At 40.7% G+C, this 12,838-nt stretch overlaps 2 protein-coding genes across 5 annotated transcripts in view; one reads left to right on the top strand and one right to left on the bottom strand.

Annotated features, from left to right (window-relative positions):
- The window catches only part of LOC145505946 (neurotrypsin-like), a 74,687-nt gene that overhangs the window by 3,055 nt on the left and 58,794 nt on the right, over positions 1 to 12,838 (top strand). The gene's annotated exons all lie outside the window — the stretch shown is intronic.
- Positions 11,067 to 12,838, bottom strand: part of LOC145506735 (uncharacterized) — an 82,368-nt gene continuing 80,596 nt past the window's right edge. For 3 of the 4 annotated variants that reach the window (XR_014054268.1, XM_081492044.1, XM_081492033.1), the window contains one exon: positions 11,067 to 11,389. The gene's annotated coding sequence lies outside the window, so the exon portion shown is untranslated. Of the gene's footprint in view, positions 11,390 to 11,578; positions 12,720 to 12,838 lie in introns of all 4 variants that reach the window. The other variant, XM_081492047.1, reaches the window with a different exon arrangement.

Below are 12,838 nucleotides of genomic sequence, written 5' to 3'. Positions count from 1 at the left end.
TGCTGCTAAGTCTCTTCAGTCATGTCCGACTCTGTGCGACCCCATAGACTGCAGCCCACCAGGCTCTGCCGTCCTTGGGATTCTCCAGGCAAGAATACTGGAGTGGGTTGCCATTTCCTTCTCCAGTGTCTCATTTAATTCTTATAGGAACATTATAAGATAGTGCACATTTCACTCCATAGCTCATTTTCCTCTTTAATTATATAAACATGTAGAAAGTCTGTGTGCTCAATTGCTCAATTGTGTCCAACTCTTTTTGACCTCATGGACTGTAGCCTGCCAGGCTCCTCAGTCAGTGGGATTCTCCAGGCAAGAATACTGACTGGAGGTGGTTGCCATTTCCTCCTCCAGGGGATCTTCCCCACCCAGGGAACGAACTCGAACTCGAATTTCCTGTGTCCCCTGCATTGCTGGTGGATTCTTTACCACTGAGCCACCTGGGAAGCCTGTAGAAAAGCCTAATGATTCTATTTTTGTAGCTTGAAGACTAGTTTAAAAGGAAAGAGAAAGGAAGCTATGTTTGGCCCAATGCATGTGATTTCCAGTCTCTTATGGCTTGAAAATATCCAGGGTTTTCGTTCTCTTTCTTTTTTAAACAAAAAATAGCTTGAACAAAAGGAAAGAAGATTAATTGTAACGGAATCCCTCCTTTGAAAAATATACTGGAGGCTAGATTTTCATGTACCTGGCTGCGTGGAGACAAATGAGGAAGCTGGTGTCTCCAAGGTGGAAAGTTGATTGAAACCTAGTTGAAGGGGTGGCAGGGGGATCTCAGGTGAGTGGGGCAGGGCGTGGACACTCCAATGGCTCAAATGTCTCAGAACAAGGAAGATTATGCCTGGGCCCTGGGTGTGTGAAACTTGCAAATCAGTGATAAAAGAATCGTTGGGGGATTGGAATACCCTGAATCAGCCTGGAGAGTTAGTTCTTACAATAAGCATTAGAATCATGGCACGGGGGTGGTGGTTGGGGGGGCTTATTAAAATACAGATACCTGGGCTCTAGCCTTGAGACCCTGTTTAAGTAATCTCCGGAATCTGGCTGAGGAATGTGCATTTCTAATGAGCAGTCAAGGTCATTTGGAAACTGAAAACTCATTGCCACAGTCAGGGAAAACCAGGGGAGGGCATCAGAACCCACCTAAGCTGTGTAGCGGTGGGTGGTCACGTCAGCTGAATCTGCCATTCTGTGACTTAATCCTACTAGATTTAGGTGACACTAGTGGTAAAGAACCCTCCTGCCAATGCAGGAGACATAAGAGATGCAGGTTCAATCCCTGGGTTGGATCCCTGGGTCAGGATGCCCTTGGAGGAGGGCATGGCAACCCACTCCAGTATCCTTGCCTGGAGAATCCCATGGACAGCGGAGCCTGGCGGGCTACAGGCAGTAGGATCGCAAGGAGAAACAACTTAGCATGCATGCACATACGGCAGGCCTATGGTAACTTTTTGTGTGGTTTTAGAAAATGGTACCACACTTGTTATTTGACCAGTGTGGGGTAATACCAACTTAGCTCACCAGAATATGATTTATTAACTGAATGTGAGCCAGGTTAGTTTTGACATTTCTACAGGAAGAATTAACAGGTGACTGATGACCTCCAGGAATGTGCTCAGTCGCTCAGTTGGATCTGTCTCTCGGTGACCCCGTGGACTGTAGCCCACCAGGCTCCTCTGTCCATGGAATTTTTCAGGCCCGAATACTTGGAGCGGGTTGCCATTTCCGCCTCCAAGGAATCGTCTAGATCGAACCCCCATCTCTTGTGTCTTCTGCATTGGCTGCTGCTGCTGCTGCTGAGTCGCTTCAATTGTGTCCGACTCTGTGCGATCCCATAGACGGCAGCCCACCAGGCTCCCCCATCCCTGGGACTCTCCGGGCAAGAACACTGGAGTGGGTTGCCATTTCCTTCTGCAGTGCTTGAAAGTCAGAGTCTTTACCACTGTGCTACCTGGGGAGCCCCAGTAATTTACGACTTCCTGACTGGAAAGGGAAATCCCTTCTCTAGTCTCAGGTTGGCCCCTCAGGTGGGGCAACTTGCTTGCACTGTGCTGGGAACTCCTCTTTGTTACAAGCAGCTGAGTGGAACTCAACCTTAAGTGACTGATAGGTAAAATAGATAGAAGAATCAATAGTGCTCTAATAACTGAGATTTTACCAGAAAGAATGATTCATAGATCTGACTTTTTGTCATGTCCTGCTAATCTGTTCACCCAAATCTGATTCAAATAGAGATAGTGGTCTTGTGGGATAAATGCTGCTGTTTACAGGCTGTATTCTTTGAAGTCCATCTGGTGTTTGAAGTGAAGGTTAATTAAAAAGTTGGCTGAAAGCTGTCCCTTTTTAAATTTTTTTAATGCTGCATCTTGATTCTATGTAGCAGATGCTAAAATCATTTATTAGCAACAACAGATTTGATACATTTCCTGGCTGGATTTTAGATATTGAGCTCAATCTCCTTTTCAGGCTAAGGCAGATATAAAATACTTTTGATTTGGAGGCATTATCAGACTCTTCAGTAATGTGAAAAAAATTTTAAGAAGAAAATTAGATGTTCAGTTACTATTGCCTTTTATGAGTGATTATCCTGGACACACACTGTACACAGACACACATACACACACTCTCTTACTGCATATATATTTATTAAATATATATATTTATTCATATATAAATATGGATATATTTATGAAGCATATATACTTATATATTTATATTTATGCAGTGTGTGTGTGTGTGTGTGTGTGTGAAGGTAACCTTTGTAAAAGTAATTGGTTTTTTAACTGTGAAGGCAAACCTAAGTGCGCAGCAATAATGTATTATTCAGAGATCCCTTTATTTGATGTATACTGTGCAGGTCCTAAGGGCTTCCCAGGTGGCACTAATGGTAAAGAACCCACCTGCCAGTGCAGGAGACATAAGAGACGTGGGTTCAATCCCTGGGTCGGGAAGATCCTCTGAGGAGGGCATGGCAACCCACTCCAGTATTCTTGCCTGGAGAATCCCATGGGTAGAGGAACATGGCAGGCTACAGTCCATAGGGTCTCAAAGAGTCAGTGTGTGGTGCAGCTCCTAAGTGATAATTGTGAAGATTGTCTATAGAAGATGGAAAAATGCTCATGATAAGGTTGAAGGGAAAAGATTGGAACAAAATGTATATATGTTTTTACTAACTGAAAATAAAGATGGCTGTGAAGTTTGGGAAGGAAAACAGGTGATGATTATGAACTTGGATATGAATGTGGCTTGGATCAGTTCACGCAATTTTGATGGCAAAGAATAGAAAACCTAATTCAAAATGACTGAATAAATAAGGAGGTTTGTTGTTCATATTACAAGAAGTCGGGCTCCAACATAGTACATCTCTATCTCTCTGCTACTCTCTTGATTCTATTATTTTCAAAGTGTGGTTTTATCCTTAGACTGATGGTTATTCCAGATTTTATATTGAGATAGAATAACTTGAAGAAGCAAGATAGGGTATCCTCTTTATGTATGTCCCATTGAAAGAGCAAGGAGACCTTCCCAGAACTTCTGCACAGATTCCCTCCTGTGTTTCATTGCTCAGACCTTCCTGGCACTCTCTGGGAAGGAAAATGCAGTTACCATGCTTTGCCTGTATTAGTCAGGATTGACCTCTGAACACGTGGGGCCTCGCCTGGCAGGGAGAAGCAGGTAGTTATTCAAGAGAACCAACAGAGTCTGTCAAAAAATGTGACTGAGGTTTGTCCTCTTGGGCTGCACACCACAAACTTGCAAGCCCTGGTGCCTGCCCAGCCTCCTACGTCCATGGTTTAATGGATGCGGGGGCCTTACATGTCTGCAGCCAGCTCCTGAAGCAGCATCTCACCAGGTGTGGCAGGCGGTGAGCAGGACATGGCAGTAGTCTTTGCTGTGTGTGTGTGTGTGTGTGTGTGTGTGTGTGTGTGTGTAGGGAGTGTGAGGTAGGAGGAATAGAGGTGAGAGCTGGGGCTGGGAGGTGGAGAGGGAGGTTACCAGTTATAGAGGAAATTGACTTGTCAGGTTGGCTCACTGGTTACCAGGGAAACCAGCAGAGGAGCACACCTCTCACCACCCCTTTGATAAGCTGTCATAGTGGAGATGCTCTGTTCTAAGAATTCACACAGTCCCTAGCTGGAGTTGGGGCAGGTATGTAGGAGTTGACTGATTAGGCTCTATGATTAAGAGGGAAGGTCAGTCACCTGAGTAGGGTGTAACGCAGGGACTGATGGAACAGAGGGATGTACTGAGAGCAAGGGGACGGCCATCTGGGATGGCCTGACCATACAATCCTTATACAGGTATCCCCCACTTTTTGAAAGTTTGCTTTATGCCGCTTCACTTTTAAGAAAGACCTACATCAGTACTTGTTTTCGCTAACCAAAGGAAATCCAATTTTCACTTTTATGAAAAATGGTGAAAATTTACAAGTGCTCTCAGTGTTTGTTTTGCTGGGAGCCGTTATAAACTCAGGGCGATAGCGGAGGACAGAGGAGCCTGGCCTGCTGCAGTCCCTGTTGTAGCAGAGCTGAACACGACTTAGCAACTGAACATTATAGCGGCGGCGCACACCCCCCTCAGCAGCGAGAGTGCTGCCCCCAAGCGCCTTCTCCAGGAACTGCACTCAGTATATCAGCATCCGGCTGCCGCCAGTCTTTGAGCTGTGTCTGGGAGCATCTGCACTTTTCCTGTTTATTTTGTGCATTTCTTAGCAAGATGTTTCCTAAGATTAGTTGCTTCTTTTTTGTTTGTTGTTGTTGTAAGGTGTAGGTGTTGTTTTTTGACAAGTTGTGTCTGACTCTTGCAGCCCCATGGACTGTAGCCCGCTAGGCTCCTCTGTCCATGGAATTTTCCAGGCAAGAATACTGAAGTAGGTTGCCATTTCCTTCTCCAGGGGCTCATCCCGACCCAGGGATCGAACCCGTGCCTCCTGCATTGGCAGGCGAATTCTTCACTGCTTAGCCACCAGAGAAGCCCAGGAACAGAACTTACAAAGATGAATAAGAAATCACCTAAGTCCTCTGGTTAAGGATGCCCACTCTCTGGTTGAAATGTCAAAATAATACTAGGCATTTTTTATTACCTTTCCTGTGATATGTACGCTGGGAGACAGATAAACTTACTATTAAGTGTAGTTTAATTTCATCACTTAGAGTTGTACAATAAAATGTTAATACCCACACTATGTGTTTATGTGTGGACTTAGCTACTGAACAGTATAAACACAATTTGTAAAATTTTCTGCTAAAGTTATTTAAATGCATATATTGTCTTATTCTTTTGCATTATATTGTATAATGTTTTAAATGCATGAATAATTGGTGGTGGTGGTGTTCAGTCACTCAGTCGTATCCGGCTCTTTGCGACCCCCTGGACTGCAGCACTCCAGGCTTCCCTGTCCCTCACCATCTCCCGGATGGGCTTATAGATTTATGTAAGCCCAATGTAAATGGGTAGAATTGCTTATTCAAAAGATATGCTTTCATTTTGAACCTGACAAGTTCATATTTTTCTCAGTATGAAAGGTATCTACATAAATAATAAATGAACAATTAATATGAATTATAGATGAGGACTAATGGGGGTGAGTATAGTTCAGTTGGATATTTAAGGGGATGCTTCCTATGTTAAAAGATGATTTCATTTTGACATGGCATGATTTGAGTAAAATCTATTATTTCACAATGCTAAAGTGATTTCAGTTATGGGTAAGTGTAATCATTGACAAAATAGAATTCAGTTCAGTTCAGTCGCTCAGTCGTGTCCGACTCTTTGCGACCCCATGAATCGCAGCACGCCAGGCCTCTCTGTCCATCACCAACTCCTGGAGTTTACCCAAACCCATGTCCATCGAGTCAGTGATGCCATCCGACCATCTCATCCTCTGTTGTCCCCTTCTCCTCCCGCCCCCAATCCTTCCCAGCATTAGGGTCTTTTCCAGTGAGTCAACTCTTCGCATGAGGTGGCCAAAGTATTGGAGTTTCAGCTTCAACATCAGTCCTTCCAATGAACACCCAGGATTGATCTCCTTTAGGATGGAGTGATTAGATCTCCTTGCAGTCCAAGGGACTCTCAAGAGTCTTCTCCAACACCACAGTTCAAAAGCATCAGTTCTTTGGCGCTCAGCTTTCTTCACCATCCAACTCTCACATCCATACATGACCACTGGAAAAACCATAGCCTTGACTAGACGGACCTTTGTTGGCAAAGTAATGTCTCTGCTTTTAAATATGCTATCAAGGTTGGCCATAACCTTCCTTCCAAGGAGTAAGCGTCTTTTAATTTCATGGCTGCAATCACCATCAGCAGTGATTTTGGAGCCCAAAAAAATAAAGTCTGACACTGTTTCCACTGTTTCCCCAATCTATTTGCCATGAAGTGATGGAACCAGATGCCATGATCTTAGTTTTCTGAACATTGAGCTTTAAGCCAACTTTTTCACTCTCCTCTTTCACTTTCATCAAGAGGCTCTTTAGTTCTTCTTCCCTTTCTGCCATAAGGGTGGTGTCATCTACATATCTGAGGTTATTGATATTCTCCCGGCAAAATAGAATACCTGAATACTATCAAATAAGCTGTAGGGAAAAAAACAAAACATAAAAATTAATGTAGCCTCCCCAACTGTACTTGAAAAATTCAACTAACTAATCCTCTATTCAGTTGTTTTTAGGCAATGTGATTATTTGGTGTATGTTTTATAATTAAGACAGAAAATGATCACTTAATATATTTTTCCAATTTTGCCTTTAGTAGAAGGCATAAGATTATATTTAATTCATTGTCAAATATGTGTACTAAATTGTCCAATATGTAATGGACTTTTGTTCTGTTTTTTTAATAGTTCATAAACTGAAATTTCTACATCACTTTCAGCTTTAAGTATACTTTTTGTCAAAGATCTGAATAATAGCTTGATGTCACCAGCATGAATTTCTGGTTCCACCAGAACAATAGAGCTGACTAAAATTAAGTATTTTGTGCCTCTGTGAAGTTCAGTAATGGATGAGAAAGGATTCGGGCGATAACATTAATTTTCTATTCCTCATTTATCAAACTGTGATTTTTACAAGATTTCAGAAATATTTATTTTTAATTCTGTTCAGAATACTGGGATGGATCTTTGTTTTTGCTGTTTTTTCTGTCACATGAGTGAGTGCTATTGTATAAGTATATTTTAAGGAGTTAACTAAATAGGCATACCTTTTCATTTCACTAATTTTGAAATGAGCTGGATTTAGAGAACAAAGATAACTGACATGTTTGGTTCCTTTCCTGATATTTCTTTTAGGTCTTCTTGAAGTATGGATGGTTTTGCCAGCTGTCCATGGAGAGATAATACCAGAATGGGTCTATTAGTTTGCTAGAGCTGCTGTAATGAGTACACAGACTGAGTGGCTTAAATAAAGAAACTTGTTATTTCACAGTTCTGGGGACTGGAAGTCCAAGATCAGTGTCAGCAGAGCCATACTTCCTCTCAAGACAGTAGGAAAGGATCTGGTCCAGGGCTCTCTCCTAGCTTCTGATAGTTCCTTGGCTTGTGGAAATGTAACTGCAACCTCCGGATGGCATTCTCCCTATGGGTGTCTGTCCAAATCTCTCCTTTTTATGAGATCATAGTCATACTGGATTGGAGCCCACCCTAATGATCTCATTTATCTTGATCCTCTGCAAAGACCCTATTTCCAAATAAATTCACACATTCATAGGCACCGGAGGTCAATGCTTAAGCATATTTTGGGGGGAAAAGAATTCAGCCCATCACCATCTTTCAACGATAACCCTGTATGCGAGACAGAATAAGAGACACAGATGCATAGAACAATTTTATGGACTCTGAGGGAGAAGGTGAGGGTGGGACGTTCTGGGAGAATAGCATTGAAACATGTATATTATCATATGTGAAACAGAACACCATTCCATGTTCGATGCATGAGACAAGGGCTCGGGGCCGGGGCAATGGGATGACCCGGAGGGATGGGATGGGGAGGGAGGTGGGTGGGGGGTCCAGGAGGGGGAACACATGTGAACCCATGGCTGATTCATGTCAATGTATGGCAAGGACTATTACAATATTGTAAAGTAATTGGCCCCCAACTAAAATAAATAAATTTATTAAAAAAAAAAAAAAAAGAATTCAGCCCACTGCAATAGCCTTGAGAACCGATGAAACTTGTGAAGAGAATTTTAATCTAGTTAACTCTCTTTCTCTAGATTACCTTGTATTGAGTGAGACTGATAACATGGCAGAAGAGAACCCCTCTGGAATGTCTCTTTGTTTTAGGAATCCCTATTTTTTTTTTTTTTGTAGCTAAGTTATCCATAAAGCAAATTTCTGTAACAAAAATCTTTTATGTTCCTTTTCCTTTATAAAAACTGGAGATGTGTTTACATAATAAAAAATAGTAGTAAACTAAAATGACAGTGATTTCAACATCTTTTAAAAATGTACTCATTTTTAATTGGAGGATAATTGCTTTACAATATTGTGTTGGTTTCTGCCATATGTCAACATGAATCAGCCAGAGGTATATGTATGTCCCCTTCTTTTTGAACCTCCTTCCCACCTCCCACTCCATCCTACCCCAAGTTCAACATTTTTGGCAGAGAATTAAGGTAGTAGAATTCTGACCATTGTTGTGTATTGGCACATTTTGCCTTTAAGTAGTTGTTTATACCAACAGGCTGGTACGACTGACAGTTTTCTTTGTTTTTTTGCAATAATTCTTTTCATGAACTCTAGGGGCTCCTCTCCATGACATGCCATCATGCATAGCTTTATAGTTCCAGACTTTTTTCTATTACTGGTTTAGTCTGTAAATTAGTAATGACTACTATAGTTGATCTAAAACCTCTGTCTGAGACTTCAAATTTTAGATTATTGTTATTAACACTTTTTAAAAAATAGGAATATTTAGAATAGAATATTTTTCCATCAAATTGGCACATGAGAGACTTTAAGACCATGCAACCCTGGATTCACTGAGGTGTTGCTGAGAGACATGAGCTGAGACTACGAGGAACATCGCAAAGTGCTGGGCAGAAGTAGGAAAGTATGAACCAAGGAAGACAGATCAATTTTTGGTAATAAGAGGCTGTGACAACGGAGCAATATTTACCAAAGAATCTGGTCTAGAATTTGTCTGAAGAATTTTATTGTTAGTAAGATAGTAATAAAAATGAGTTTACCAGGCTCTGGCCTTTGTGGATTGCTTTATTGTTTTATCCTCTCTCTCTCTGGTTTTTTTTTTTTTTATTTCCTCTTGTAATTGCGTATCTATAAATTTGTGCAAATGTATAGTCCTAGAAATTTGTACAGTCCTAGAAATTTGTACAGCCCATGGGACAAATCAGCCTCCACTGGAGGATTAGCCTCAAATATAGATCACCAGAAAGCCACTTCTCTTGTGTTCTGTAGTATAGAGAAACTCTTAAGACTGTCTTATGGATCTGCCTGGCTAGTGTATCCCCATGTAATGTTTGGTAGATTTGTTGTAGTATTTCACCATCCTGGTGAATGCCAACATGGCAGAATGCATAAAGTGGTACCTGAACTATTGAAAAGTGCTTATTGCATCCCAAGTCTTTGCTCAGGTTTGGAGGCAAGGGACTGGTAGCAAGGGAGGGAATCTGGGAGGCAGTTTGTCATGGCTCTGCAACTGCTCAGTTGGTTGGCTCCGTAGCTTCCTCATCCATAAATTAAGGGAAACCAATTACAGTTCTACCGTCTTAAGCATTCTAAGAGAGCTAAGTGAAGCAAGAACGAAGTAAAACCAAAACCAAACAAAAACTACCTCCTGTCTCAAATGTATGTAGTATGAATTGTGTGTTCATGCTTTTCTTATCTTAGGCATATTATCGTGCTGATATTTTTTTTTTAAAGTTCTTTCAAAAAATTATTAGAAGTGTAAACCTCATAGAATTACATACCAGTAAGAAATACTCACTGAGTTCAAGGTAGATGATTACTCAGATATTTTGGAAATTTTTATGGCGTAAGGAAAGGATAAACTATGTGGAGGGGCACTGCTAGGCAGGTGTGTGTTTTGGGGATGTTGGTGTTGAGAATGGATTCTTCCAGAGAATTCGCTAGTCATTGACATGCAAACTGCCTTTCCAGAATTGCAAATATTTGTATCCATTTGTTAAAGGAAAATTGGATGAGCACTCCACATTTCTTGCCATATAACAAATACAGATAAACAAATCCAGGTTTTCACAGCATGTTTGGTGCATGTGAGAAATGATGGTAGAACTGATAATTGACCTGGAAATTATTCCCAGTGCTATCATTTTTGTTATAATGATGTTATGGTAACAATTACATATTATGCAGAGTTTTCTCCTCCTCATTTGTAGATAGGTGCCTTAATCATTTAGATAATATGCCTGCATCATTTCTTCTTTGAAAGCTTTTTAGTGATTTGGGCAATATTTTACATTTTATTGTGATTATTTAACATGCATGAGTAGAGTTCCAGTTTGTTTTCATTACTAGAACTTCTGTCCAACCCTTTGACATGAAGAATTTGATGGCGGTGGTATTTGTGGTGGTGGTGAATTAATAAACAGATAATAGATTAAACGGTTTCTCTGGTGGCTCAGCTGGTAAAGAATCCGCCTGCAATGTGGGAGACCTGAGTTCGCTCCCTGGGTTGAGATGATCCCCCTGGAGAAGGAGACGGCTACCCACTCCAGTATTCTGGCCTGGATAATTCCATGGACTGTATAGTCATGGGGCCACAAAGAGTTGGACACGACTGAGTGACTTTCACTTTCGGATTAAACATCATTTCAAATAACATGTGTTTGAGGTGAACAAATGAATTCTTTGATTTGAAAAAAATCAAAAGACATTTTTACTGTGCATGATATTAGTATTATGTGGGTCTCTATAGAAGACATTTTGTGATTATAAGAAATCATTAAAGTTCAGTTAAACTCTTTGGACATATTTCTTTAAAAATATTCTACAGCTCACACTTTTTGTTGTAGAAAGGGGGACCTCTTCTAAGGCCCAAGAGTAGGCTCTTGTCTGACAGTGAGAAAGGAATTATCTGAGGAGGCACATGTGCTGACAAAGCAAGAGATTTTATTGGTAAAGGGGCGCCTGGGTGGAGAGCAGTACTGTAAGGAAACCCAGGAGAATTGCTCTGCCCCATGGCTCACAGTCTTGGGACCTATGGTGATGAGATTAGTTTCCGGGTTGTCTCTGGCCAGTCATTCTGACTCAGGTCCTTCCTGTTGGTCCAGGCATTGCTCAGTCAAGATGGATTCCAGCGAGGAGGATTCTGGGAAGTTGGTAGGACATAGGGATTGGTGTCTCCTTTGGAGCTTTCCCAAATTCTTCTGGTTGGTGGTGGCTTGTTAGTTTCATGTTCTTTACCAGGACCTCCTGTCATAAAATAAATCATGAGATGGTTACTGTGGTGCCTGGCCAGGGTGAGCGGTTTCAGTTGGTGTTTCCCCCTAACATTTTCACTGAGCTAGACAGGGCTTCCTCTTGCTTGGTCTGAATTAAAGAAAGTTAGAATATATATGAATCAGTTTTAGATTATCTGCCATATGAATGATGCACGCTCACCTTCTCTCCTGAGTAATCAGGATTTGGCAGTGCAACTTTGTCTCCATTTGTTCTTGCCTCTTGTTTAAATTAAATGACACTTTGTATTTATCATGAGAGATAGGATATGTGTTTCTTAAATAGTTATATTTTTAAAGGATGATTGGGTGGAAAATAATAGTGATAGATGACTAGGCTAATGCAAATGAAATGAATGGATGATTTAGAATCTATTATTTTTGAAAAATAATTATAAAGCCATAGATTACTTTGAAATATGTAAAATGTGCCAGAAATTTTTAATAAAATTTAATTTCTTAACTTCTTTTACCTATGAAACAAAGGTCATCTTAAGTGACTTTTCACAGACTTTTATGAAATTTTTAAGTTGTCTGAGTTTGCTTCTACCTCTGCACATGTCTCAACTGCAGCCTCAGGACCGACTCTAAGAATAAATGCCAGTGAGAAGAGAAATGTAGTCCTTTGATGCACACTTAAAAAAAACTTGAAATATATTTGATATACGCTATTATGTTGGTTTCAGATGTACTGCATAGTGATTGCAATTTGCATATGTTATGAAATAATCACCACAGTAAGCCTAGTAACCACTTTGATCCACAGTTAAGGGATAAGACTTAAAATAGTATCTTCCCAGGGATGCTCTAATTTAAATTTTGACTCTTTTAAGACTGAGAAGAATGACTCAAATTATGGACTGTGGAGCAGCTGAGTGGGGATGATATGTAAAGAGAAGTGAAGTTCAAGGGCCATTCAGTTACACCACACCAGTCTCCCTAGGGGCAGTTTCCCTAAGACTAACATTAGACAGTATTTCTGACACTTAACACCTTTCTGAAATTTTAGACATTGTCTTTAGACTTCTCACAACTACTGGTAGAGGCTAAAAGGGGAAAAACATTTTATTCTTCTTTAGTGGAAGAACAGATAGAAGGAAGATACAACAGCCAATAACAGGTAACTTATAAACAGCATTGTATTTGTTTCTGTTTTTCTTTTTTTAAAATCTGTGATGTCTCGTGAAGATGGAAAGTGATACATAAGTGATAAGAACTTCCTATGTGATGTAATCAAACATGTGGGATGCAGTATCTGCCATTAGTCACAGTCTTCCACTTTTTCCCTTTGGACTTCTGTTTGCCTGGATAAAGAAAGAAAGTATCCTTAGCATTGACATCAGGATGTTAATTTAAAAAAAAGTGCCTGCTAAATCCTCTTTTAAAGATAGAAGGACTTGCTGTGAACAGTGAAAGCCTGGCT

This window comes from Giraffa tippelskirchi, chromosome 1, assembly GCF_054371585.1.
Source record: "Giraffa tippelskirchi isolate mGirTip1 chromosome 1, T2T-mGirTip1v1.2.pri, whole genome shotgun sequence".
NCBI classification, from domain to species: Eukaryota; Metazoa; Chordata; class Mammalia; order Artiodactyla; family Giraffidae; genus Giraffa; species Giraffa tippelskirchi.
Note: the sequence above shows the minus strand (reverse complement) of the source record. Positions and strands in the feature narration are given on the sequence as shown.